We start from the raw sequence: 27,990 nt of genomic DNA on the forward strand, positions 1-27,990 counted from the left end.
AGAAGTTACTACATTTCTGTATTATTTGCAGTACAGACTCTTCAGAAGGCCGCCTAAATCTGAGTTATCTGTGTATTCATTTGTTTTTACAAAACCAAAATTCCATACTAAGAAAATTTTACCATGTCTGTCAGTTCCCCCCCCCAATTATTTTTCCTTTGTTCATGTTACATGGAGTAAGAGGTATGTCTGAAGCAGCCTGGTAAAAAGCAAGGACGTTCTATACCTGATTTCTTTTTTAAAATTACAGATTTAGAAAGACGGCAAATTCTGACAGGACGTGACTGACCTTCTTTCACTAGAAAGGTGAGAGTAATTTTTAGTAAAGTGCAAATTGTGTGCCTTGGCAAAAACGCTGGGCTGCCTGTTGGATTTTTGCAGTGGATTGTACGGCCTTGTATGAGGCAGAGCCGGGGGCAGAAGAGTAGCTAATTAATCTGTACTATAACCTTAGGCCTTTTGAAATAAGACAAGACTTCCAAATATTTTTAAAGAGCTAGTATTTCATACTCACAGTCACATGTGGCAGATTTTTTTTCCTCAGCTGTTTTTTTCCTGTGGTTTATAACTGAGGTGTCTTGAACTTCTGAGTCTACTCAGTTGTTCAAGAGAGGTGCTCGAACAATATTGCAGTGAATGTTTTCACCAAGTATAACCTCAAGGCTTTGTTCTTTCCTTCTTAACCTGTACATAGTAATTTATTTTAGTCTGACTCAAGGGTTTTATGTCTATGAAGGTATTATTTTGCTCCTTATGTGAACACTTTATCTGGATATGATTTAATAATTATATTTATATTATATTATAAAAAGATTTAATAGAATTTTTGTAAGTAACTTTCAGATCTGAGGCTGTTATCTCAATGTTGGATAAGTTTCATGAAAATGGAAAATGATGACTGAGTGGGTTATTGTCACAATAAAAATGAATGGTAGTGTCCAAAAGGTGAGCTGTGAGTTGTGTTTCCCTGTCTGTACTTCCATTGGCCTTTTTTGAACTGAGAAAACGTTAGCATCAGATTGGAGTTAATTAGTATGTTAAGTAAGTTCAGCTTCGAGTCAAGTAGGTATCTTGTATACATATTTGGACAAATTTTTAATACATTTAGGCTTCTAAGGACAGTTTTGAAAGGAAAATGCACCAGCAGGTGGAGCAAATAGATAAAAACGTTAAATGTTACAGTTCTACAGCTACATTTACTATTATTAGTTTTAAGACAACTACAAAAATTTGGGAAGGTCTTAATAATTTTTGTAGACCATCACCTATCAATGAAAAATGAAAACACTTTAGAATTGTATCCTTTGTTACGTGAAGTCAGAACTGCCTTTGAAGTGATCTGTTTATAAGTGCTATAACAGAATCCAAAGGTTAAAAGGGGAAAGAAAAGATGCACAGTATTTTTACTCTATTGGCACTGGCAGTTCTGTAGCAGTCCTGTGTATAAGCAATGTAAGTACAATTTGAAGATTAATATTCTATTACAGTCTAAATGGAAGAAATTAATAACATAGTGTTCGCCCAAATAAACAAACAAACCCCAAAATGCAGCATAACTGAAGTCCAGTGTTTCTGCTGCCTCTCATTAACCTGTTCCTCCCTGCAGACCTCCTTTGGTTTTGCCCTGATAAATGCTCTGTTGTAATTTGTAGTAGAAGAAGAGGATAACTTATAGAAAAAGATTACCTGTAATGGAAGTGGAATTGTGAAACAGCAGACCTCACAATTTCAGGAAATGCAACAGGACCGCATTCTTCTTCAGGTACCCCAACAACATGAACTCTTTCTTTGCTGTGATAATATGATAGGGAATCTGTCTCTGCCCGTTGGTTAAATTTGAGTTCATAAGTACAGACAGACACTTATAACTGATAAGTTCTTGTATAGCATAACTGTTAGGAAAAATCTAAGGTGCAGCGCTTTTTTCCAGAATGTGATGTATTTGAATTTCCTTCATCTCTGGATTCTTTTGGTTTGCAGTGCTCATTTCAGAGGTAGCTGGAGGCTCATATTGTACCAATAACTTGCTCATAGGCGCCCAGCACTACTTTGATGTATTTTTTTTGTTTGGGATTTATTGGAAGGTGTACTCACTTCACTGATCTGTCCATCTTGAATACTCATTATGGCCATGATCCTGTAATGAGGTCTGTATGAATAGCTCGGCAGGACTTAAGTCCATGCATTTTCATTATTTCATACTTCATAAATTTTCAAAATAAAAATAACATTTTTATATGGATGCTTTATGAGTACCTAGGACTGATATATAGCATTGTTCCCCACATACTGTTTTAGTCTGCGAAGTTTTAAATACTTGTTCTAAAAAAGTTTAGAAAGATAGCATTTATGCGATGGAACCGTGGTGCAGGAAGGTTATGTCCGTGATTCCCCGTCCTTCACAGGCTGCTGGGCTTTGTGCAGCTGGCAGGCGAACTGCTGCTCCGAGTTTGTGTGAAAACCATCTTTGGTACATACCTGAAGTAGAGAGTAAGTGAAGCCATTTATGTTCAACTTCTGTCCCAACCTGTCTGTGTTGTATTAAACACACACTTCAGTGTTCTGGGGTTTTTTTATGTATTGAAATGGAAAAAAAGGAGTTTGGTGCAGTGAATATCCCACAACCGTTATTTAGCTGGAAGTTTCACCTCTGTGCGGTGGTTGAGTGCTGTGTGCAGGGCTAATACCTTCTATTTTAAACCTTTGTGCCTACAAAACGCTCTTTATTCAATACGGTCTTGTCGTGGGCCCGGGCACCGGTCACAGCCGCAGTGCTCGGTACAGCCTGGCCTCCAACCGCCGGGCCTGCAGGAGCGGCGTGGCCGGGGCGCTGCGGGCGCCCGGCACAGGGGCTCCCGGCACAGGGGCTCCCGCGGGGCGGCTGCCCGGCCTCCTTCGGGCGCGGTGCGGACTGCGACCCGCGGGCCGCCCGCCCGGCCTCCTTCGGGCCCGGTGCGGACTGCGACCCGCGGGGCGGCCGCCCGGCCTCCTTCGGGCCCCGCGCGGACTGCGACCCACGGGGCGGCTGCCCGGCCTCCTTCGGGCGCGGTGCGGACTGCGACCCGCGGGCCGCCCGCCCGGCCTCCTTCGGGCCCCGTGCGGACTGCGACCCGCGGGGCCGGCCCGGGCGGGACCGCTCGCCGCTCCGGTTGGGCAGAGGCCGCAGGGGCCGCTGGGAGCGGTGGTCTGAGACCCGCGGGGCCCAGGCGGTACCACGAGTACCGTGATGCTCCGCGCGGGAGGGGCGGGTCCCGTGAGCGCCCGCGCGGGGCCGCACTACAGGTCCCACAGTGCCCCGCGCCGCCCGGCGGCTCCGCTCGGGGAGGCTGTTCCTATTTAAATCTGGGCAGGGAGGAAGATGGCGGCGAGAGGCTGAGTGCGGGGAGACGGAGCTGAGCTTTGGCTCCTTTCCCAGGTGAGTGGGGTTTGGAGGGAGGGAGTAAGGAATGGAGGGAGGAGAGTTCTCGTCTTGTTGCCCTGCTCCTGGCGCCGGGGTGGGACTGGGCTGCGAAGAGGGCGGGCAGCCCCTCGCCGGTGAGGGAGCAGCTCGGGGCTGGCCCTGAGGGGCGGCTCTTCTCTCCCTCTCGCCCCCCTCCCCAATATGGATGTGTGTCCCTGAGGCGGGGAGGAAGGGGAGCGCAGAGGGCTGTGTGTGAGGAGGAATCCTGGGGCTGGGTTGAGGGGTTCCCAGGGCAGTGTGTAAACGCCTTTACCTCGTCCTGGCCGCCGTAACTTCAGCGCTGAGCGCAGTTAGAAGGGGCATTCCTGAGGCGGTGGCGGGCACCGGCGTGTGCAGCTGGAGCCTTCCCGTGTGGCTGTGTGGTGCACATCGAGCGGGGTGAGTTGGGTGGAGGTTCCTCCCGCAGCAGCGGGGCCGGGGGTCGCTCTGGGTCTGTGCGGAACCGCCTGACCCGCTGGTTCTCAGCCTGGGGCGTGGGGTGAAATCCGTGGGCTGGAATGGCCCCGTCTGCTATTCATCTGGGTCTGCCTGACAGTGAGTTGGTTCCAAAAACCGCGTTATCTGCGTTCTCCCTCTGATCCTTCTGTAGTCTCGGTAAGTTTCAGAGGTGACTTCTCTCTGGTAATAAGGAAAAGGATGAGAAATACTGCAAATAAAAGGTTGATTTCCATCCCTCTTATCCATTTCAGCATTGTAACTGCAATGTAACTGTGCTGTCAAGGGATGGAGATGAGATTATTTTTTTTTTCCTGAGGTCACAAACCACTGTAGGTGTTAACGATTCTGGGGTATAAATGGGGTGAATATGGATGGGAATGTTGTCTGAGGTTGACATATTTCCCAGAGTCCTCTTTGTTTTGTTTTAAAGTTGGTTCTGTTTGTGGTTTCTGCTCCTACTCTTAAACACAGGTTTTCTTTCACAAGAGCAGCTTTCCCACTTTGTCAGCTCATCCAGTGGACACAGTTTTAAATCGGTCTCTTTTACTGAGGCAACATCTCCTTCCTCTTTAACCTGTTAAGAAAAAAAAAATCTGATTCTGCCTCTAAGTCGTTTATTTAAAAGTTAACAGAAATTGTGTCAAATTCTATCTGGAAAAGCAGGACACAATTGAAGCAAATCTAGAAGTGCAAGAGGCAATAATGTCTAGCTATATAATATCTACAACACAGTTAAACCAGACACTTAAAATAAGCTTAAAATCTATGATCACTATTGTAAAAACAAATATTTTCCTGTGAAATATTTCCGACTTATGATGAGCTGCTACACGTGAGACAAAGGTGTGTGTGTGTGTTCTAAATATAAATACAAGATAGCTTGATAGTGACAAGTAGAACCTGAGTGAAAGCCCCAGCACAACAGCTTGGCTTTAGCGGAAGCAGACAAAATTGTGGGTTGGGTGTGTGTGTGTGTTATTTTTTTGTGTGTGTGCGTGTTTTTTTCTTCCCTTTTTTTTTTTTTTCACCTAGACTGGGCATGGTAACACATGGTAATTGTATTTACTGATAGCAGTTTTTTAATGGGCTGTTTAACTGAATATTTTTCAGAATTTCACTGAACTGCTACTACTATTTTTTATTAATATTAATGCATTTGCTGCTGTGATATTAAGCTGGAAGTTGGGGGATAGGGAAGTGCTAGCAGACAGAATAAACCAAATATTCAGCCTGGCTTTAAGCACCTTCCATGATGACAGTGTGCTGTTTCCAGTCTGCTTTTTAGCATGTGAGTTGTGTGCGTTTTGGATTAGTGTGTTTTTTGGTAGTGGTTTCTTATTCTTTATTTGAAACCCCTGTTCATCCTGCCTTTGATTTATTGACTTGGAAGTTTGCATTGTCTGCTTATCAATTTTTTGCATAGTATCACTGAGACTAATGTATAGTTGAGACAAAATGCAGAGTAGGAAGGAGAAGGAAATCTATTTTACAATAGAACATTATCTTTTGATCGTGGGCTTTTTTTCATTAATAATGGATAAGAAATCATGGGGAAAACCTTCAAGATTAATTTCTATGCTACAGTTGTATAGAAAAGGGTGGTGTGTGTGTTTTTGGGTTTGCTTGTTTGCTAAGAACCCTGAGAAGGAAAGGGTGTCTCGATTATATATGTCTGCAAAATCAAGCCATTGGTAGCATGTAAAATGATATTGGACACTACAATCTGACACTGGAGGTTGCTTCAACTCCTGCATTTAAATGAGCCTCCCTCGAAGAGGTGGTCTTGAATGACTGTATGATACAGGATATTCGGCGTTATGTTCGTGGAACCTTTTTGATTATGAGTATTTAGAAATGTCTTAAATATTCTTCCAACTTGTTTAATACTGAAAAATGGAGGTGAAGGGGAGGAGAGGAAAAGCATTCTCTATGCCAAGGATGTGAGAGGGTGGTGAAGAATACCTAAACCTGAATGCTGGGGCAGCATGCCTGTGCGCCTTTTCTCTGTCATGGTCTATCGAGGTATCTAAATGCAGCATGTTACAGAAGAGGCAGTTGTGAAAGAATCCAACTGCTACTGATTTAAATCTGCAGTGGAATATATTTCCACTCTGAGTTTAGATGCTGCATTTAGTTAAGAGAAAGTGCATCAAATCCTTTTTTACCCCATGTCAATGGGACATATGCTTCAGATGGACCCTATTACTTTAATAATACTTTTAACTGGTGACTTTTTAGTTGACAATAGGTTATCAGTAAGCTGATTGGCTTTGAAGTGGAACGAAATAAACTTGACTCCAAACTCAGTATCATGTGGGATTTTTAGTCTTTTGTGTGCAGTGTGTGGAATTATTGTTGGTGAGGTTTTTATGCTTTTGGGTATAGATATAGATTTTTCTTTCATGCTGTCTAGGGCCAGCCCTATTTCTGACATCATACAAAAGTCAGAAAAAGGTAATTGCTTAAGATAGCATGCTATTTAAATGAAAGGGACAAGGGAGCAAGGGGCCACCATTGGTTTTACTGCTCATTTTGCTTAGAACCGGGAAGGTCAGGCTTGTTCCAGCTGATGGTGAGCTCAGGGTGCGGGGTGAGTTGCCTACTGCTGAGGCTGGGGCTGCTTTTGCAGTGTGCTGGAAGAACGGAGGTCATAAGGTCAGCTCTGCAGGTATCTACCTACATTGAAGTGTTCCCTGATTTAGTGTGCTTTGGGGGTTGGGGGGAGTAGGTGGTTGTGTTTTGGTTTGGTTTTCTTTTTCCTTCCCCCCCCCCCCCCCTTTTTTTTTATTTGGTTGTCCCCGCCCCCCACACTTTGTCACCTTCATTGTCAAATGTGAGCCTGTTCAGGTCAGGTGTAGTTAAACTGTTGGTCAAACGTTCTTTGTTAGGTTATGAATCATTGCCCTATTAGAAATTTTATTTTAAAGGGTTTCTTACTATCAAGTGAAGATTGCAAACATGGGTAGTAGCATGACTTGAAGTCTAAAACCAGCTGCATCTTATGGACAATATTGTTCTAGAAATCTGAAAATGCTGTAAAAGTTCTCCAGAAAATGTTGTGATTGTTAGGTCAGGGCAATCAATTTTTCATCAAAGTTGTTACACATGTGGCTAAACTACATGGCAGTTTTGCCCTGATTTATCAGGTGCACCTGAAAGTGGGAGAAGAGAGAGGCTCCAGAACAATCTAACTGCTTTACTGCTGGCTGTAACGACTAGCACCTGCGTTAGCCTGGGCTGAGCGTGAGATTGTGTCACAAAGCCTGGGCGCTTTACTGTTTCCACACTTCTGTGCATGTCAAGATGTGTCAGAGCCATGGAATGAGCTAATCTAGTATCACAGGTGTACCCAGAAGACCTTTTAGAGGCACATTTTCAAGGTAGGTTTGTATATACAGTTGCATGGAATATTCTGTATGTGACTTCTGAGTTATGAAGATTTTTTTCTTTCCTCCTGTTCTCTGCTGCATGGAAGTGAGAAAATCAGTTGTCTACCTTATCAAAGACAACACTGAAACGGGTTGCATGGCTAAAGATGTTGTTGATGTAATGCATTTCTCTTGGGTAGCTGTAGCCTATAACCTTTTATTTTCCTTTTTAACCCCCTTGGCAGTGGTAGGAGAGGGACTCGATAGAGCAGAAGTACCTTTCATCTCCCTGATCTTAGAGGCTATTTAATGTATGGATGAAACTTGCTATTTGGGATTTGCTTTGTTTACTTACAATGTCCACAGGGCTGTATGATTTTTCTTGTGAACTTTAGGTGAGGTGGCATAGAAGCAGATACACTGTGTTTTGTGATTCCAGTAGCTTTCTCTCTGTAAATACAAATGGTAGAAGTATTTTGTTTTTCTGGAGTATTTTATCATTAGGCCATGCAAACATGTTTTTGAATTACACTACAACTATTGAAGAATTAAGAATGGACTGTGTTCCTTTCAGCAAATACAGTTACTTCTTAAATTGTTTCTAATAGAAATCCTTTCTAATGCCGTCTTCAGAGTGGGTTTAACTACAGTTAGAAATACATGCAGAAGAGCAATTAGTGAATGTGGGAAAGGGAAGAAAAAAATTATGCTAAGGGAACCACCTGGACTAGAAAAAAGCAAGCCAAAATCTGTTGTCTAAAGACTATGTGCCAGTTGTCTTTGAAGAAACAACTGGCAGATTAGGTGTTTGCCTGTTGCTTTCAGTCTACCAGTGTAGGCTAAAGCAGATCAGCTTGTGTGTTCAAAACAATAGTCAAAGACTTTCTTGAAAGCTTACCCAGTTCATTTAATGTTAATGTTTCAGTGCCAGTGTTTGTCTGAGTCGTGCGTGCAACCGAACTGTAATGCAGTACATTATTTTTCCTAAAGCAACTGTACCAAAACTGTTAATTCATTTATTGAACTCCTTCCAAGTATCTTAGAACACTCATTTATCTTTGTAGTTGCTCACCAGCTAGGCAGGACTTCAGTGTCACCGTGCTGTGTCTAGGGAAGCATCTCTCTTCCTGTTACTGAACCAAGTGGCAGGTATAGCTGTGATGAGATCATGCGATGCTGTATTAAAGTAATGTTTTCTTGGAAGTAAGAGATCACCTTGTTATGATCATAGATGTGCTGAATGTCCTTCCTTCTCTATGCTCATTAACAGGCAATTTTGAACTTTAAAGGAAAAATATTTCTTTCTTCCAATCATACAGTATGCTTTTACAAACAATTTAAGTAGTATCAAATGCTTGTTGTCTTTACCTAATGAAGAGGGAATGTAAGAGCTTTAAGGCAAAGGATCTGTCATAATGCTTAAGTGAAACTTTTTGATGTGATTATTAGTGGCTTTTCTTCACGATGAAAGCTTTATGTTAAATATGTTGGCTATATCATAACTTTAACTCAGTGCTTTCAGGTAATGCATTAAATATGAACTGTGCTGTCCCTTTTAGGCTTTCATAATATTAAGTTATGAAAAATCAAGTCCCTGAGGAGGAGTTTGTGGAAATTTAAAAAACAAACCAACCCTCCCCAATTCTTTTAAAAGCAACATGGAGATTTTAAACTCTTGTTTTTCTAGAGTCCTGATTTTGCCTAGTGCACTCAAATTGTAATTCTAACACCTCACTGATCGCTGTATGGAGTCGTTAACATCTTAATGCTGCTGGTTTTGCCAAATACCCAAGCTGTGTTCATCACAGTCTGTGGAGGCTGGTGAGTCTCAGGAACAGGCACGCTTCTGCGCTGCCTGCTTTTTGCTACTGCATGCGTGTATGTAGGTAGCAGCTAATGTAGGCTACTTGGATAAACTTTTCCTAAAATTTTCTGTTCAAACATACAGCTACAGGGCAGCTTTATTCTGAACTGTTTCACCTTCTCTTACCTATCTGTCTGTAGCTGGACCTCAAACAATGTCTATCAAGAGATTAATATATAGTATGATAATATTCCAGATTGGCCCAGCAATGGTTTTGGTATATGAGCAAAGTTTTTTCCTTCCTCCCATGTCTTACCACAGCTTTATATCTATGAAACTTTTGCTTAAACTAAAGATTCCATCTATGCAGAAGTGTAAGGTGGTTTGAGCTGCACATGTGACCAGGCTTTTTAAAAGCCTTTTAAAGCAGTGGAAAGTTCCAGGCTTCACAGAAAAATAAAAAATTGAAGTTCTGGTTTAATAACTGCTTTGCAAGAAGAGAGAAATATGAAAAGGAACCGCAGACGTTCTGGATGTCAGCCTTCAAAATTTTCCACTATTTCCTTTAATAACATGCAGGCATGCTTATATTGCTGGAATTTCAGTTAGAAGTCTCGTTCTGACTGAAACTTCAAGCAACTTGGTGAGCAAATGCTTCCTGAAAATGAAATGTCAAGAAAAAAAGTTCCCACTTGTAAGAACGTGCACAAACCACTTCCATGCTAGATATCAGCTATTGATTCTATTCATCTGGGCTTCAATTTCTTGTTTTACAGTTTGTGTTAACCATTACTGTTACTAGGTGATCACTGCTGGGTGGCAATCCATCTTTTATTGCTTCCGATACTAATTCTAGACTAACATTTCCAATAAGGACTGTATGTTACAGAATCCCAGGATGTCAGGGGTTGAAGGGACCTGGAAAGCTCACCCAGTGCAATCCCCCATGGAGCAGGAACACCCAGCTGAGGTTCCACAGGAAGGTGTCCAGGCGGGTTTGAATGTCTGCAGAGAAGGAGACTCCACAACTCCCCTGGGCAGCCTGGTGATGTCCCTGATCTGGGCTCCAGATAGACTGCACCCTTCCCTACGATGAGGGTCAGCTCTGCAGGTCGGGCCGTCCGTCCCTCTCAGAAGGGAATTGCCTACTACAGTTACGCTTCTTTCTTTCTTATCTGAGGCAGTCTTGAGGCGTGGGGTCATCTGCCTCTTTCTATGTGACCTCGTAGCTGATTGCTAAACTAGAAATCTTAATTGTCGTATCTTTGAAATACTGAAGGAAGAAAGACATTAGGAAACATACCCTATTCTAATCATATTCTTTTATAGAACAGTTAATTTTAAAACCTATTTATAAAATTACTGTAGCTTCAGATACATTGCTGAAAATCAAACTGAAGGGATCTACAGGTTCAACCCCCTTTGTCTACCTTGAAGGTCTTTTCTGTTTAAGTTCTTCTTGTTTACCAAAAGACTCCCTGACCTTTCTCTAAGATCTGGAAGACTCTCTAGTTTGGATGTGCCTTGTCTTTCTGTCACTACTGGTATTTATTGTTGACTTATGCTCTTTTGGGTTAGGGCCTAAAGAATCCTTTATGTAATAGGTTGAGATGTGTTTTTTGCTTAAATGCTGAGGTGGGAGCTAAGGTGGTATATTGTGCAAGAAGCAAGCAATGTCACAACAAACTGACTTCTTTCCAGTATTAATTGAAAATATAAACCCAGAGCCCTTTAAAGGCATTCCCTGGAATGCTCTTTCCAGGGCAGTGTGGTCATGCTCCCGAAGCTCTCAAGCCAAGTTAGGGCTGTTGTGCTTCCTTTCTGTTATCTCTCTTCCCCTGCTCTGCAGCTGAGGCCATTGCAATCAGCAAGCAGATGTAGTTCAAAATTGTCCATTCCCTCTTTCACACCAACAAAAAACCTGAACCCCAAACCACTCAGACAACTTGTGGCCGTCAGCTTACTCGTAGTTGCACGAACACCAGTAGTAGCGCAGGGGAACGGGTGGGCTGGGACTGGAGCAGTCACGGTTGTATAAAGATACTGACTGGCTGGAGTTCTTGTAAGACTCTGTTCCTGAAACAACCGCGTTATAGAAGAGACTCAAGTGGTACCTGGGCGTAGGAGAGATCCATCACCCCTTGTCTGCCCTGAAGTTGGAGTTGGTGGAGTTACTCATTACATATTATTACTGGTACTTCCTTACCTGTTATATCTGCATTGGAAAACTAATTTCACTTGAGGCAATAGGGATTATGTAGGTATATTGAGTGCTGTTCTGAAAACTGATGTTGAGAAACATGCAAACATTTAATGTGTATTTGTTGCTAGTGTAGCACATATATATATTTCTGAGCAGAATAACCTACTGAAAGGGGTGAATGCTGCAGTAATTCTATTTTGGGGTAGAATTAATCTATCAAATAGTTACCTTCTGTAGAGACTCAGAAGATCAGGTCTAGGGCTGAAGGATTTTTTTACAGGACTGTAGGATTAGAATATATTAGGTTTTGTTATAAAAACTGTTGATTTTCTCGTTTTTCTCCTGTGCTGTTGTAATTAGTGGTCCTTCATGGGTTGTAAGAGACTTCACCGTTTCTAGGCTGAGGACAGCGAAGATCTTTAACAGCTGGTGATACATTTCTAAATGAACTCGTGGAGTAGATTGACATACTTGGCAGCATCTATAGAATTGGTCTTAATAATCTGTAGTGTCACTTCAGTTCTAGCTTTCACTTCTACAAAATCAAGGTTAATTTTTGTTCATCTGAACATTTTTTTGGTATGTAGACAAAAGCAAAAGGGGAGAGCATTACAGAACAAGTGTTGTGTACAGCTGTGTCTTATTTTATACCAAGAGTGCCTTTCACGTCTAGGTCTAGATAGTTTCCAGAGTTAACCTGTACACCTAGGCCAAAATAAACAAGTACCTGCAAAGCTGAAGACAAATGATTTTACTCTGATAAAAGTATGATTACTGTAGGAAACTATTGCTAAATAGAAATATATTCAGTGTTTATATGAACACTTGTTCAAAAAGAATCTGTCAGTACCTGTACACAGGCTGATAGAACAGGGGCCAGTTGAGAATATAGCTGCCTGCAACTTCACAAAAGGGACAGAAGAGGGAAGAGTGGCAAGTGACAGTAACTGACAGGATCATCCATCTCAAACACTACTTTATTGAGCCAAGGTGGCAGTGTTTCGAGGCCTCTGAAAGCAGCACAACTGAACCCTTTTGATTCATAATTGCACTATAACACACAGTTGCCAAAATATTAATAGTTGGGGGAGGGGAGGTAGGGCCCTGCTAAATGTCTGCTTAGTATTGCCTGGGAAGCTTTTTCCTGTTTTCCGTCTGCCTTTAGGTTATAGTTATGGATTAGGTTATAGTTATGGATGCAGGAGCCCTTTGACCAGGTTTCAGGGCAGAAATTTGATTGACTGAATTAACTATGGACCAAACTCTTTAGATTGGAGTGTAGAAAAGCCTGTTTTAAAGTGTATGACTTCACTTGTAACTGGAGTTAACTCCTGGCTGACACACTGATTCCATCGCTATGGAAGTTCAGCAAATGTTTTCCTTTATGATAAGGGCAAACCCGTGAAGTGATTTTATCAGAGGCAGAACAGTCCTAACTTTTATTTCTAATAAGAATACACAAGTGTTTTACCTGTCATAGGATCTCTTGAACATCAACAAATTATGCAACTTGATTGGCCTTTTCTGATGGTTTGAGTTTAAGAAAAATACGGGTCTTGAAACTGCATTTTAAAGTGAACTTTAATGTCTGACTGCTAAGGTGTTACAATTAACTATCTTAATCTGTTCATTAATCCTTTGTCTTTAAACAGAAATGATTCTACTGAACATTTCTGTTAACTAACATTCTTCCGTTCTAGGTGTTTTATTTTAATTGACATTTCAGTAATGATTCACCCTTTTCTTCCTCTTTCAGAGCTCAAAAGAACTAGTAGCATGCTATGTAGAGAAAAATCCTCTGGGGCGACACTTCTGTAGCGCCAGGTTGGTTGGAAAGCTTATTCAAGGTGATGAGGTTGCATAGGTGAGCCTGAGAATATTCTGGCATGCAAAAATAATCTATTGTGCTTGCATTTTCCATTTGCATTAAGTTGGCCACAGCAGAAAAGACAACAAACTTTCTAAGTTATGTGCTATTGCAGGGTTTCTTCAGTAGACTCTTCCTGGACCAAGGACTGCTCTCAGGAGTAGCACACGGAGTAGCTTTAAGTTTCAGTAGTGCACCATTTTAGGGTGCTTTATTGAATTCTTGCACTGTGTGGATTTGTATTCGTACAGAGTACCCACTGTCTACCACAGCACAAGAGGCTTTTGCAATATTAAAAAAACCCAAACCTAGTAATCTTCTCCTTAAACATTGAGACGCTCATACAGGGTGGATGGTCTTATTATGGATCTGTTACACCAGATTGGTGGTGTCAGCTGAGGATGTACCACATTTGTGGTGGTGTTACTATGGCAACCGCCTTCTAAGAGCTGTCTCAAGGTCACTCATCAGTTGTAGCCTGGAGTGCTTGCTGCTTAAGCAAAATGCACCGAACAATTCAGGAAATGATCATTCTGCTTTGAGAGAGCAACAATAGGGATGCAAAGCAGTATTTTATTTCTGGGTTGGGGGAGAGGACGTTCTCTTTAATTACTGTGTATATCCATCCGTCAGATATTTGAAGACTCTTAGAATTGTTGTGGGGTGGATCTTAGTTGAAAAGTAAATCCTAAGCAATCCAGTTTAAATGATGTGAAAATGATCTTAAAAGCAAAACAAACCCACCCCAAAATAGAACTTGTAGAAGCTGAAGAACTTGAATAGAACATGATGATCAAGCCTAAAGTTTATGGTGCAGAAACTACCACCTACGCTGGTGAAAATGTAAACAAAATGGTGAAGACTTAGGCCGAGTTGAGAATTCAGAGCTGCTTATACTTAAGGGCTTGTTTTATGAGACATCCAGGTTCATTCTCGCATCTAAATCCTTGTGGGTATAGTTGGACAACGTCAAAGGCACTTAGCAGCATTTTCAGTCTAATGCACAGTGATTCAGAGGGAGGGCTGGAAAAGAGGTTGTTCCTGAAGCTGATCTTATGTCTAACGTTACAAGAGGCTCTACTGCACTACATGCATAAAATTGAATCCACTGGACTGAAACATCATTCGAATGACAAAGTGCTGTTTCCTTGGTTTGGATAGTTACCTGACTTAGTAAAAAGCTACCATGTTTTATGTGGCTTGTTGGTTGGTTTTCCTTTTGGGATTTAAACTTGCTTTTCCTCTCGCATCACCTCACAGACTAAACTAGTAGTATGATAGCAACAAAAGCAGCCATTAGATACAGCAGTTGATATTATGGCTGGCTATATCTCAAACCTCCTTTACAAAGTGTAAGCTTTTGTTTTGAGAACCAAATGTATTCAGAAGGCAATTTAATCCCTCCTTTTGCTTTCTAGGCTGAACAGATTGGATTCTTCCAGCTGCCTCTCAAAAACATGTATTATCTGGTCTTGCCCCACACCTGTTGTTTTTTAAATTCTGATTAGTTTATATGTTTGGGGAATATTGTTACTTCCCAAGTGCATGATTCATATATCTCCTGCTAAGAGGTACTTTACAGAGCGGCCCCCAGAACATTCTGTTAACATCTCTGGAGCCGTGGGCCAGGAGTAACTTCCTACAGCGTGATCTATTTTGTGCCATTCTCTACAACTGGATTTGGAGATGTCTGTCTTTGAATATGACTTAAGTTTTGTCTTCGGGAGTTGGGATTGGTGGAGTTTTTATACAAATAGGTTCAATAGTAGCTGTCCACAGAACTCGAGGAGCTCCATCCTTGGAGTGCTGCTGGTACTTCTAGATTAACAGGATATACATATATTTAAGGAGTGAATGAAAACGTAAGAGCTAAGGATATCCAGTTAGTAATCCAGTCTACTTCCACCCTCCGTAAAACAAGCCTAGGCCATAGTAAGAGGTGAAAAAAAACTCGTACATTCAAACTATTGGTAAAGGGAGTTAAGAAAAACCTCTGCCTTATTAAGGTTGGTCTTTAAGAGGCATGCATATTAAGTATCTGTATGTTTTTCTCCAAAGTAAGAAGTCTGTTCAAGTTTTAACACACACAATAGCATGAAAATACTAGTGCTGTAGTGTGAGGCCATAGCAAGAGAAGAACTTTCGCCTCTGCCACAAAACAGAGGTTTCCAGGGCATGATACACAAGTCACTTGCAGATGATAGGAAGTAGTGGTGTATACAGGCACTTCCCTGTCTACAAAATAAACTGTCTTGCAGAGGCACGGGGCTGGGCGCCTGTGCTGAGCTCTGGGCTAAGTGGATCCAGATTGGAAACTAAATTCTTGCTGAGTGCAACATCTTGGCTACAGTAGAAGGTAACTTCAAAGCTACCTAAGGCATACTCATGCACATTTCATTAAAACAAACCATTGTAGAGCAGATATCATTATATGCTTAAGAGAAAAATCAGATTTGTATTTTGCTTTATGTGCATTTAAGAGGACTTTCCAAAAGTGAACCAGCTGAGTGTGTCAGCCTCGCACCTGTGTTTTTCATGGTATTTTAGGATACATTATTCAGTTTAAGAACTGTCCAGTAGTTCATGAGAGAAGCAGTCTGATCTTCCACAGCTGTTACAGATTTGAGGATGCAGCTAGCTGATAGCTTCTGTCAAGAGCAGGTGAGCTAAGATCCTAGACAGTGGTGATGTTTTGTCCCCAGTATCCCTACTGGCTATAGCCAAAACAGACTCAAGTTTAAGTACCCCAGTTGCCTCAGCCACTTCAGAATTGTTTTCCTGTGCAGTAGCAAGGCTGTTTCAACTTTCTAATGTAATACTTTGCACAAAAGGTTGGATACTTTCCTATAGTCATACTCCCCTGAACACTTTTCTATTACGAAGCCTTGCTGTTTAGTAATTCCAATCCAGTCTAGACTTGGGGTTTTTTTGTGTTTGTTTTTTTTTTTTTTTTCTGGAATAATAAAAAACTTGAAATCTTCCAGGCTTTTCTTCCTCCCCAAATAAAGTTAGTGAGGCACTTCACCACAGATTGATTCAATTAGAAAATATTTTAATATACTGTTATTGTTAGAAACAAGAACAAAACCCCCCACTCTGCCAACAAGAAAACCTGTGCATGAAAGGGAACGTTTCTCTTCCAGTGCCACCCTGGCTCCATAGTACCAGCAGTGGAAAGAGATAAGTAACAGCCCTGGAGAGACTTCAGCTCCATCGGCTGAACGAGGATCCGGCCAGGGCTATGGGTGAGTCTGCAGCGAAACAAACCCCCGCCCACAAGGCACCACGGGAGAACCCAGCTGAAAGCGGCTTGCTTTAACTTGCCTACTATATTAAGGTAGCATTTTTAGCATATTCGTGCTAAATTAAAGGCCTCGCCTTCAAACTGGGGATTTCAGAAGCGGCTCTGACTTTGCTCTGTACACTTGCGTAGGAGGTGCTCATGCATTTCAAGATTACTTTCAAGAACCTGAGGGGGCATGAAGCACAATTAAGCAATTGCTTAAGTTCTTCATACAAGATGGGCCACCAGCAGTTAGTTTATAGCTGGCATTTCATAGCGGGAGGAATTTGCATTAAGATTTGTTACGTAAAACAATATCGTAAACATGTTTTGCAGAACAGATGAAGCAGCTTTGATATTAAAACTTTATGAACTCTTACGAGAGGATGCACCAGGTGGACTCGGTTGGTCCAGACAGCTGGTTTTCCCAAAAAATCGTACCACTGGCACTGTTTTTGAAGCAGGTCTGGAACAAGCCTACATCGTGAAGCTCTTTACCCGCCTTATAATCAACTTAATTTTCTTCATTGGCAGCTATCTTAGCAGCTCTTTCCTCATTCTAAGTGCAAGAATAATTTCTTGCCGAAGTCTGCTAGAATGTGGCATTATCTTGAATCTGCTACAGTCCGTGCACTCAGCACTCACAGTCCGAGATCCTATCTCTCTGTCAAAAACCTAGAGAAACGGGACAAAGCGCAGATCGGGAGTCAGATAAAACAAAGGATACTTAAGTACTTTAATAATTTTAGATAAGCAGTAAATACAGCTTCTAGAATTAAGACATTTGGGTTGCTTTCCACTTGGGGTAATTTGTTTATCTTGGTTTTGCTGCCATATATCCAGATGTGACTAAACCGCTTCCAGGCAAAAGTTTTCCACAACGGTTTTCTATTGCTCTAGCTACAGAGATCTTACTGTCATCTTGGAAATGTTAAGTTCCATATTAGTTACAATGTACCATGACAGAGCAGTTGTTACTGATGTCGGAATTGGTAGAAGTTAGTTTAATCCTCTCAGAGAAGGCTAATGCATACATGCAGTAAAATAACTTGGAGATGGCCACTCGTCACTGTTTTGCTGGCAGTCCCCTGAAAGATTTCAGTGCTGCAGGCATATCAGTGTCTCATGGTCCCTGCCTGCGCTGTCTCCAGGATAAACAGGCAGTTTTAATGCCCAGACTTCTTGAAGGAGGTCTGGCCTCCAAAGAAGGCCATCCGTCATGGGACGGGGTGGTCACACGTTCGGAGTGCTCCAAACCAGTCTGTTATCTCTGAAAAACACGCAGGTGCTCCTACCTCTTCCATTTGTTAGCACCCCTGAAATGCAGAAGTACTGGCCTTGTTTCAAAGGCGTTGTCTGTCTTTCAGCACACTGTTATGTAAACTCTGCTTTTTCCTAGTAAGTCAATCATGAGATTGTTGCGTTGGTTTGATCTTGTGAAATGCTTTAAAAAGTATCCTCAGCAGGTCTTAAAGCAATCTTCTACATTTCACTAGTGGAAAGGTTTTCGAAAGGAATTGTTCTGTTAGTGTTGAACACGTGGATGTGAGGACCGCATTTTCCTGTGATATATGGCAAAGGGGGAGTCCAGAATTGGATTTTTTTTTTTTTTAAATTTTGGGATTAAATTTTGCTTATGAAGCACAAAATGAGTATGAAAAAATTATTGCAAGCAATTAATTACTACTTTCTAAAGCAATTTGTACACCTTGATTTGGTATATTGTGACAATGGGAGATTCCATTAGTTGGCTAGGTCTAAGTAACTTTAACTGAATTATACTGGGCTAAAAATTCAGGTTTTACATCCATGAATAAATTTCTGTATCAGACTAACCTAGCTGCTCTTAATCCTTTCTTCAATATTAAGTTACTGCTAATGAGAAGGGACTTGGCTAAAGTTAAAAATAGAGCACGTTGAACTTGACATGAACCTTAATATCTTTTCCAGCTTTTATAGGGATTGTATTGTGAATTGTGTATTGTTTAGTTTGTTTCTCACTGATTAAAAGTATTGAAATAAACTGTGTATTGTGAAATAAAGCTGCTGTCATTGCTTTGTTTACATTTTGGATATCTAATCTGAATGTTACTTTACAAATTTGATAGAAAGTTCAAGCTTGGAGATGGGATTTTAAGTCTTACTGAGACTTCTTAGTGTTTTGTTTTATTTCCTAAATGCAAAATACATTGCTGAAAAAATAAGGCAACTAAAATGTGTTTCCTGTCAAAGCCTAAACCAAACTTTTGTTTGCTTGGGCTTTGGATAAAGCCAGTGTGGCAGATCACAGAACCCAGAGTGTCAGGGGTTGAAGGGACCTGGAAAGCTCATCCAGTGCAATCCCCCATGGAGCAGGAACACCCAGCTGAGGTTCCACAGGAAGGTGTCCAGGCGGGTTTGAATGTCTGCACAGAAGGAGACTCCACAACCCGCCCTGGGCAGCCTGGGCCAGGCTCTGACACCCTCACCAGGAAGAAGTTTCTTCTCGTATTTGAGTAGAACCTCCTGTGTTCTAGTTTGTACCCATTGCCCCTTGTCCTGTCACTGGTTGTCACCCAGAAGAGCCTGGCTCCATCCTCCTGACACTGCCCCTTTCCATATTGATCCCCATGAATGAGTCCCCCCTCAGTCTCCTCTTCTCCAGCTCCAGAGCCCCAGCTCCCTCAGCCTTTCCTCACACGGGAGATGCTCCACTCCCTTCAGCATCTTGGTGGCTGCGCTGGACTCTCTCCAGCAGTTCCCTGTCCTTCTGGGACTGAGGGGCCACAACTGGACACAATATTCCAGGTGTGGTCTCCCCAGGGCAGAGCAGAGGGGCAGGAGAACCTCTCTGACCTACTGACCACCCCCTTCTAACCCACCCCAGGTACCATTGGCCTTCCTGGCCACAAGGGCCAGTGCTGGCTCATGCTCACCCTGCTGTCCCCAGGACCCCCAGGTCCCTTTCCCCTCCATTGCTCTCTAATAGGTCATTCCCCAACTTACACTGGAACCTGGGGTTGTTCCTGCCCAAATTCAAGACTCTACACTTGCCCTTGTTCTATTTCATTCAATTTCTCCCCGCCCAACTCTCCAGCCTGCCCAGGTCTCTGATGGCAGCACAGCTTCCGGTGTCAGCAAACTTGCTGATAGTGCACTCTGTTCCCTCGTCCAAATCATTGATGAATATATTGAATAATACAGATCAGATACTTTACTAAACGGAGTTCATTTCTACAGCCATATGGAAGTTTCTAGTGTTCTTTGAACTTGGTTTTACATAGATCTTTATTTTGCTTATTGTAAATTCATTTATTAACTTATCTGTTATGTTTGCTGATTTCTTTGTAGACATAAGACTATCTTGACTAAAACTATTATGCTAAGCTTATTGTATGAAGATTTGTTAAACTCTTAAAGGAAACACCCCTCTCTAATAGTTCTTGTTCTGGCAGTAGTTCTTGATAGTGACTTGCTTACCTTTGATCTTTACATTCTTAGAGGACAAGAATAAGAATTGGTAACTACTGCCAATAATTACAGTCAGGGTCAGGCTGGTCATTGAAGAAGCAATGGTGGTGATGTGATTTAAGTGGGCGAGTCGCTGTGTGCATCCCTAGCACTTGATTTGGGAGACATCTTTATTCGTGTGATGCTTTTGTCCTGATGCCTGGTGATGTAGTGAAGGGAGAAGCAGACCTGCTGTAACCAGTGGATTTTTGCCCAATTTTCTTTCACTCAGTTAAACAAACAAACAAACAAACCCAAAACAAACCACAACTGAATGAATTACTCTGTCAGAATGACAGACCAGCCTAAGTCGTGTTCAAAAAGCAGAGTGTCGAGAGTTGTCAGTGAAGAAAAAGAATACAAAACTGAAAGTACTGTACCAGCATACAGTCGTGTTGTGCCTTCCTTTCACTAATTCTGGTCTATGCCATATCAAAAAGAGTTTATCTTGCTCTGTATTTTTTTAAAGATCAAAGCTAACATTTTCTATGAAAAACAGAATTTGCCAGCACTTCTCAGCCTTTGGAGCGTACAAGGCAGATCTATACAAAATAACCACCAGTGTCGTGGAAAATCAACAGGAAGAAAGTGTTTTCCTCTTCAGTCATTTCATTTATTCTCTTCCTCCTTGTTATCAGATGGCAGAGTTAAAAATAAAAACGTGATATATTCACATAGTGTAGAGCTTAACTGCAGAACTGACTGCCACAGAATATTGGAGCTGTGGTAATTTTCATGGGTTCAAAAAGAGACTTACATAGCAGAGAAACCCAGCTGCTGCGGGGCTTGGTCCGTTAGAACCAGGAAGTTCCACGCTGTGGGCCGGGAAGCCTGAGCTTGCTGCGGGACGTGGATGCGCTTACCTCTCCATCCTAGGGGACCCACGGCTCCTCCCGCGGACAGAACACCGTGCTGGGTGAGTCTTCCCTTCGACTCAGCTGTCCAGGACTGCTTGGATTTAGGAGAATTGATCTAGAGAAAACATCGATATTTAGAGGGTTAGGAAAAAGCAGAAAAGCATTTCAATTCCTTTAGAAAAATAAAGGTATCTTCTTATGTTCCATGTTGTATGCGGTTTGCTCTCCTCCACTTGCCTTAAACTTGAGGGAATGCCTGGTATGACCCGGCCTCCGTATGCGTGATAGTATCTAATTCCAATAAACTGTTAGGGTATACTTGGTCTGTTAAAGCACGTTGCTCTTAGAAGTTGTGAGATGGAGTGGCAGCATCCTTTTGTGCACGTATCTGCCTTCAGTTTTAATTCTCTACCAGAGTTTTCTTCTTTCTGAAGTAACCGATTATGTTAATGTTTTGCTCAGAATTGTTCTTTGAAACATTGGTGATGAAATGGGATTTCTTGCGTGAGGCTGCTTTGGGCACAGAGCAGATCTGCGCTAATCACTGCTGCGTTTTCTTTTTGTTCGGTTGGGTGTTTTTGGCTTCTGGGCTGACCGATGTAGCCTTCAGAACTCAACAGGTGAACGTGTCAAGCTCCGTTCCTGCTGGGGAGCGGTGAAACCGATAACTTGTCTGGACGTTCCACTCAGTGGGATTTTGATCTCTGGTAAGGAAGCACCTCCTTCAGAATAATCTCTTGTGATAAAATCAGCCTCTTTGCTCTGCAGTTCAGCAGGTGCCCTGGAACAAAATTCAGGTGAGCTGGCTTGGTTACAGTGAGGGAAGGCTACAGAGAAATGGAGGCAGTGGAAGGAAAACCTTTGGCGACCGATGTCTTCTAAGCGCAGTGAAGACTGTGCTCTGTTTCAGATAGCTGTGCTTGTTAAAGTGTTACTGCTCCTCAGCAATGATTTGCATGCAGATGACACACTGAGTTAAGTAATATGTAGTGGAGAGAAGGGATAAATGACTTTTGACTGGATGGAGACACTTGTTTAAGCATATTGTCTGTCATAAACCTACTTGCAAGTGAACAAAACTAAATCACAGCATTTTTGTTCTGTAAGACACAATTAATGACATCAGACTTAAGTTTTGTGTGCTCTTTTCTGGTGTTCCCTCAATGGTGTGCTGTGTTTATCCTATTATTGTGTATATGCCGTTATTTATAGGCTTCATCTGTATGAGAATCTAACAAAGTCAACTTCTGAGTGACGAAAGCTCAAGTGTAAGTAAGGTTTTGTAGCTTGCTTCACTTTTAATGGACTGTTAGGCACACTAAAATGCTTAGTGGGCTTTAAAAAGAAAATATCAAAGTTATGCCATGCCTAGAGACAATATTAGTAACTTTTCTCCTAAAAATTTTGACAGGGCCCAAGAATATAACGTTGTGACTGCAGTGTGCCCAAGCAGGAGTTCCCTTTCTTCTAGGAGTGCCGTTAGGTGTGAGGTGCTGTAACAGGTCACTGAGCCGGCCAAGCGCGGCGTGCTGCTCCTGGCAGGAAAGCACGTTGGATCAGCTACGCACTATAGCTGATACACTCCAGCTCACAACATCAGTGCAGGACTGGTGCTAATCACTTAGTTACCGTGTTTGATATGCTTACCAGATGCTAATACAAAATCCTCCCAGGGCAGAGGTGTGGCTGAACACTAACTGTACAGCTTGTCATCAAGTTAAACTTTGAATTAAACTGCAAAATGACCTGGACGTCTGGTAGACGAGAACGTGAGTCGTTTAAACTGTGGTGGATGCATCTTGGTGGTCTCACTGGCTGACAAATGCCCAAACCACGGCTCCCCAGCTCCACGTGTTCTTGAATGGAACTTGGTCTGCTTGTACGGGAACTAAAGATACGGTGCACGTAAGAAAAGGTAATAAAAACCACCTCAACAGCTCTACTGTGGCGATTCCTCCCATGCACTATATAAAAATACATAGAATGGCCTCCTAATGTTGTGAGACTACACAAATACTTAGCCATTTATCTACAAACAAGGAAGCAACTGGATCTGAAATTAAACATGACAAATGTTTTTGGCAGTTGAAGGGGAAGGATGTGATCCCTCCTTCTGGTTTTGGCAGTCACTGACCTCTTGTACTACCAGAATGGCTGAAAATCTTCTGAAAATTACTTGGAATTTCTGTGCTAATGATGGTAGTGTCACTTTGAAGGGTTGTGCAGAAAACATCAGTGTTTGAGAAGTGCAGTTGTTTAAAAACTTCCGTGAGCAAAACCGCTTTTCTGCCTGCTGCAGGAATCTTGGGGAGCTTGGTGTGAGATCTGTTGAAATGAAACACCAGTGGTGTTCACTTTTCACAGGTAACCCCCGTCTCCTAAGTCCAATGTCACTGAAACTCCAACGTACTCGTGCCGGGCAAAGGCCGGGTCAGGATGCGGGTCCTTGATGGACCCAGCTTTCCCGTTATGAGCCCATGATCTCACTGCATAGGGAGTGAAATAGTAAAGCACTTTGGAGAAGATACCACAGACGTAAGGACCTGGTGGTCTTCTCTGTGAGCTGGTGGGTGCCACTCCCACATAGAGTCTAATAAGCAATTACACAGCAACGTGCTTAATTAAGTATGCACAACAAGGGTTAATGGAAGAAGTGTTGAGTCAGAGTTAACAACACTATTAGGTTTTTGGAATGACGTCAAAACCTTAGTATTCTCAGTGTAACTTTTGGTATGCCTTTAAAAAGCATATGGAAAAGTAGTATAACTTGCCATAAGGAAATTCGTGGTGTGTTTGCCAGCAAGGTTGTCATCTGCAGCCCCACAGCCTGGTCGCTGGGCTGAGTGTGCGCTCTGCCTTCCCGCACTACTGCTCCAGAAACGGATCTGGAATGGGGGCAGGCGCCGGGGGGACCCCTGCAAAGCCCCTGCCCTGCTGCTGCTGCTGTGCGTGGTGGGGCGGCGTGACCGGGACACGTGTCCCTGATGGCGACGCTGCGGGCGCTTGGCTGCTCTGTGGCGGGCAGGTTTGCAGGGAAGCTGCTCTCGGTCTCCATAGCACGGCGGTAAGGCGTGTTCCGTCCTGTCAGCGCGGAGCAGCCGTGCAGCGACAGAGCTCGCTTGCTTACACAGAACACTTGAGGCAAGTGGTTTAAAACAAAACTGAGCATGTCCAAAGCCTTGAAAGGCACTTACTGTCTGGACAGATACCTTCAGTGGAGCAGCAAGGTCGAGTTTAGCATCTTCAGACATTTCATGAATTTCTCTTCTAAAGCTTGAACTTCTTGGACTGAATAAAAGGTTGTGTTTTGTTCAACTGAATTCTCCAGTCTGTGTTACAGTGTCTGGAGCGACTTCACGCAAGTGTTCCACAAAGAGTAGTTCTGAGGGGTGTGTGAGAGACAGCAGTTCAGGAATTAGAACAGGCCTCTGGGATGGAAAATCTTAGGCATCCTTAACCCCAGATGTGGCGGTGCCTGCATAGGTAATGACGTGCCTTAGCGTATTTTCTATTCCAGACAAAGACGCCTGCCCCAAACCAGCAATGTTCTCTTGGTTTTAGTGCATGGGTTTGTCAAAACTAAGTTTCATTCAGTAGATTCTCCTGATTTTAGCCTAGTTTGAAACATTAGTTGCAATGTTGGGTGTATCAAGGCTGTTTCAAAGAGGAAGTATATGAAATTGAGTGAGTGTGTGCCTCTGTGTTCAGAAATAAAGTCACTGGGGCCCCTTTCCGAGACCAACACATGCCCTTGTGGAAATGTCTGTTGCTTTGTGGTTTTTAAATGTTTCAGCAATCTCTTCCTCCTCCCTCATTCAGTACTCCACATTGTAGAATCTCTATTTGTACACATAAAATGCAGAAAAATAATACTACCTTTTGTTTGGTATGAGTCTTATTTCCACGGCCTGTAAGCTTTAACTGTGTCCGGGAATGGAAAAACTACATCTGTTTGGCTTCATGCATAATGCAAATGTGGCATGTTTCTGAAATAACTTAAAAAATACCTTTAAAATTACAGGTGAGCACAGCTGATTTCCAGTTGGTTTTGTAAACAGTAGGTATAGTCTTCAGAAACGGGAAGAAATGCATGCTGTAGCCTGCTGGAAGGAGCCTGCATGCTTTCCTGAAATCTGGTTTTCCTAAACGGCTGCAGAACAGGACACGGTGTGGATTCGGGTGGAGCCTTCCAGTCTCAGTAGGACCGAGACATGCTGTTATCCAAGGGCAGTCTCCTATTAGCTTCATGAGCTGAATAATAAAACATAGTTAAAAAAAAAGGTACATTTTAAAGGGAATTGTGTAAAGTTTAGCAGAGGGTCCTCAGAATTATTCATTTTTTGCAGCTGTGCTGGCGCATCGTTGTGACTCTTTTGCTTGAAAATGTAATGATACAGACTGAACTTTATTTAATAGGCTGGTTCCGTGGTGCTGGTTCCGCGGTTGGTGTATTTTTGGAGACAGAAGTGGCTCGTGCCTCCTCCCATCCCCCGGCCGCGGTGCTCGGCGTGTGGTGCTCAGCGCGCGGTGCTGGCGGCTGCAGCGTCGGCATCACGCAGGAAGTGACCTTGGCGTGTAGTAATCAAATTCAGAACACACAGAAGAGCTTCTTGGGAACATGCTGACTTGGTGTAAAATTTTATAGCATCCATTTTCTTTTAAAATGAGGCCATCTTATAAAACGGGAATTTATTTATGATATCTCCATTTAACAGAATTTTTCTAAAATGACATGGTATTTAGAAAAGGTAAAACAACAAAAGCAAACTGCTCTTTTTACTGAGAAGGAAATAGCTTTTTATATATGTAATTAAGTCTTAAATTACTATTGGCAAAACTGTATTGTAGCCTAGCTAAACTATGAAAACACAGTGTTATTTGATAGGATTTTCAGTGATATGTTACCATTTTTGAACTGCAGTAGGAAAGCTTGGTAGCAGGGCATGATCTCAATCAGTTGAGACTCTCACATTGTCTTTAACTTTGACTTGATGTATTTTAATCACTTACTGCACCTTTTGTTAGCAGCTCTCAAGGCATTAAAGTCACCCTCATAGGAGTGCTATTAAGCTGCTATGCCTGTTTGCATAGATGGAGAAAGGAATCTACCTGTGCCTGTTCGAGAAATCACTGTTTGGCTTTGCCCACCAGCTGGAGATGGTTTTGCTTTGGCTACTCTTAAATTAAGTGGTTGACTATTCCCGAAACAGGTTTTAAGAGTTTTGCGTGATTATCTTCTTGCCCAAACCTATTTTGTGAATCGAGTTACAAAACAAAGATTGTTGGCGGTATTTTTGGCTGGCATAGCTGTTTGTAAGAATATCTGTCTTTATCCTTTCTTGGGACCAATACAGAGGGCTGAGACCAGAACATCTTTCATCATTACAAAGTGCTGAGAAAGCCTTTAAGGTTCTGAGGTAGATAACTTACCAATTTTTAAATGGCATATTTCTGGAGAATCAGTAATAGCTGCCACCTGACTAATGTTTTTTTCCCTTAGGTTGCCATGTGTGTTATCTTGAACAATCTGCCATCTGGTTGGCTTGGGGCTTTGGAAAACTGAATTCTGCTTTAACTGGCATCTTTGGCATAAACCTGTTTCTATGTTGATAGCGTATTTACTCATTTTACCTCTTTACAACTGTATTCAGATTCTTGTCATGGTTTAATTCCATTGTGTTTACCTTGCAAATGTATGCAATGACTCGCTATTCTACTTGGTACCAAGTCAGAGCTGCTCATCATGCATTTAAATATCTCTGCGTAACCCTGCCCCTTTCTGCTGCCTCGAACATACCCTCATGTTCTTTTGCTACTGAATTTGCCTTAACTACATGCTTTATACCCTTCTCTTCATGCCGCCTCGTATCATATTGTCTGTTATCACACCAAACAGAACTCTTCATCCACATCTCCACGTAAAGTGCGTTAGTCCTCTTTCCCTGTAGTCTGCAAGGCCAGTGAAGAGAGGTGACAAATGTGCTGCTCTCTGCCCTTAAGTGTAGTTGACACTGACTTTCCAAGATCAAGTGGATGCTGAAACACAGTCCGAGATTGTGTCATTCACTGTTTGCTGTCATCAGCATTTCCATCAGTATCCCACAGAATAACACTGGTCCCAGCACAGACTTTGGGACACTCCACAATGGACCCATTCACTGAGTCGTAGTCCCTGAGGTGAAACTGCGGTGCTAGTGATGGCATTTTGACTCTGGAAAGCTTGTGCTGCAACTCTCTGCACTGGAGTTTTAAACCAGAACTACCGAGTAGGAGATGACAGAACCTGGAACCATGAATACACGTGGAGGCACACACTGGAGCAACTCTGTGCTTCCTCAGTTCTGTAACCTTAAAGTAAGTGGAGACCAAGATGTGTCTTGTCTTTGTCTTGCTTTGGCATAGAAAATCTGTTACAAATATCTCATGTCCAGATTTTCTATTTCTGGGGCTAGGTATTACTTGTTTTCCTGTGCAACACTGTGAGGGGTTGAATCAGTGATTATTTTTGTACCAAGAGCCACAACTTCACTGCCTGCCCTTGGAGGAGATGCAGGATCACTTGTTTTGACATCACCATCTCACAGCACAGTATTATTAATGGTGCTGTGGGCCTGGCCACTGTGCAGCAGCGCTCCTTGGGCTACCCAGCCTGAGGCCAGGGCACTGCCAGTTCCTTGTTCGACAAGAAGCAAAGCGAATCACCGCAGCTCCAGCCTGTGCCTTTCGAGTCCTTTCTGACCATTCCGTGCTGCTTTTCTCCCTCCCTCCCCTTCTGCAAGGTCAGGCTTTCCTGTTTGCCAGCACAATCTCACTGCTGTCACAGCTCCGTAGTTGAGCACTGCTTTGATACTGCCTAGTATCAGTCCTACCCCTTAGATTACTGACCCGGTTTTCAAGTAAGATGGGGGTAAGGGGACCCTCTTCTGCGGCTGTTATCTTCTGACTCGCTGGCGAGCTGCCTCTGCACCGCTTCTCTTCCCCGGGGACTTCCGTGCTGAAAGAAACGCCCAACTTGCTGCTGGGCGCTGCCCGAAGAGCGGGGGCGGGCAGGGCCCGTTCTGCGCCGCCTGCGCCCCCGGCCGGTGCCGGCACCGGGCCCGTTCTGCGCCGCCTGCGCCCCCGGCCGGTGCCGGCACCGGGCCCGTTCTGCGCCGCCTGCGCCCCCGGCCGGGCCGCAAGGAGTTAAGGGCCGCGCTGCCGCCCGCGGTTCTGTCTGGAGCC

General features: G+C 42.9%; 1 protein-coding gene and 1 long non-coding RNA gene across 7 annotated transcripts in view; one reads left to right on the forward strand and one right to left on the reverse strand.

Moving 5' to 3' along the window:
* Nucleotides 1-276: 276 nt before the first annotated feature.
* On the reverse strand, nt 277-27,901 carry LOC136108117 (uncharacterized). The gene is made up of 5 exons (XR_011741538.1): nt 27,655-27,901; nt 20,776-20,884; nt 7,622-7,716; nt 3,714-4,078; nt 277-2,478 (listed from the first exon to the last, which is right to left on the reverse strand). It is a non-coding gene; the product is annotated as an uncharacterized lncRNA (long non-coding RNA).
* The window catches only part of NCOA3 (nuclear receptor coactivator 3), a 61,601-nt gene continuing 36,880 nt past the window's right edge, over nt 3,270-27,990 (forward strand). For 4 of the 6 annotated variants that reach the window (XM_065849642.2, XM_065849650.2, XM_065849651.2 and 1 more), the window contains exon 1: nt 3,270-3,415. The gene's annotated coding sequence lies outside the window, so the exon portion shown is untranslated. Of the gene's footprint in view, nt 3,416-3,515; nt 3,839-20,660; nt 20,829-27,990 lie in introns of those variants that run through there. The other 2 variants (XM_065849648.2, XM_065849646.2) reach the window with 2 other exon arrangements.

This window comes from Patagioenas fasciata, chromosome 16 (genome assembly GCF_037038585.1).
Source record: "Patagioenas fasciata isolate bPatFas1 chromosome 16, bPatFas1.hap1, whole genome shotgun sequence".
In the NCBI taxonomy this organism is placed as follows: Eukaryota; Metazoa; Chordata; class Aves; order Columbiformes; family Columbidae; genus Patagioenas; species Patagioenas fasciata.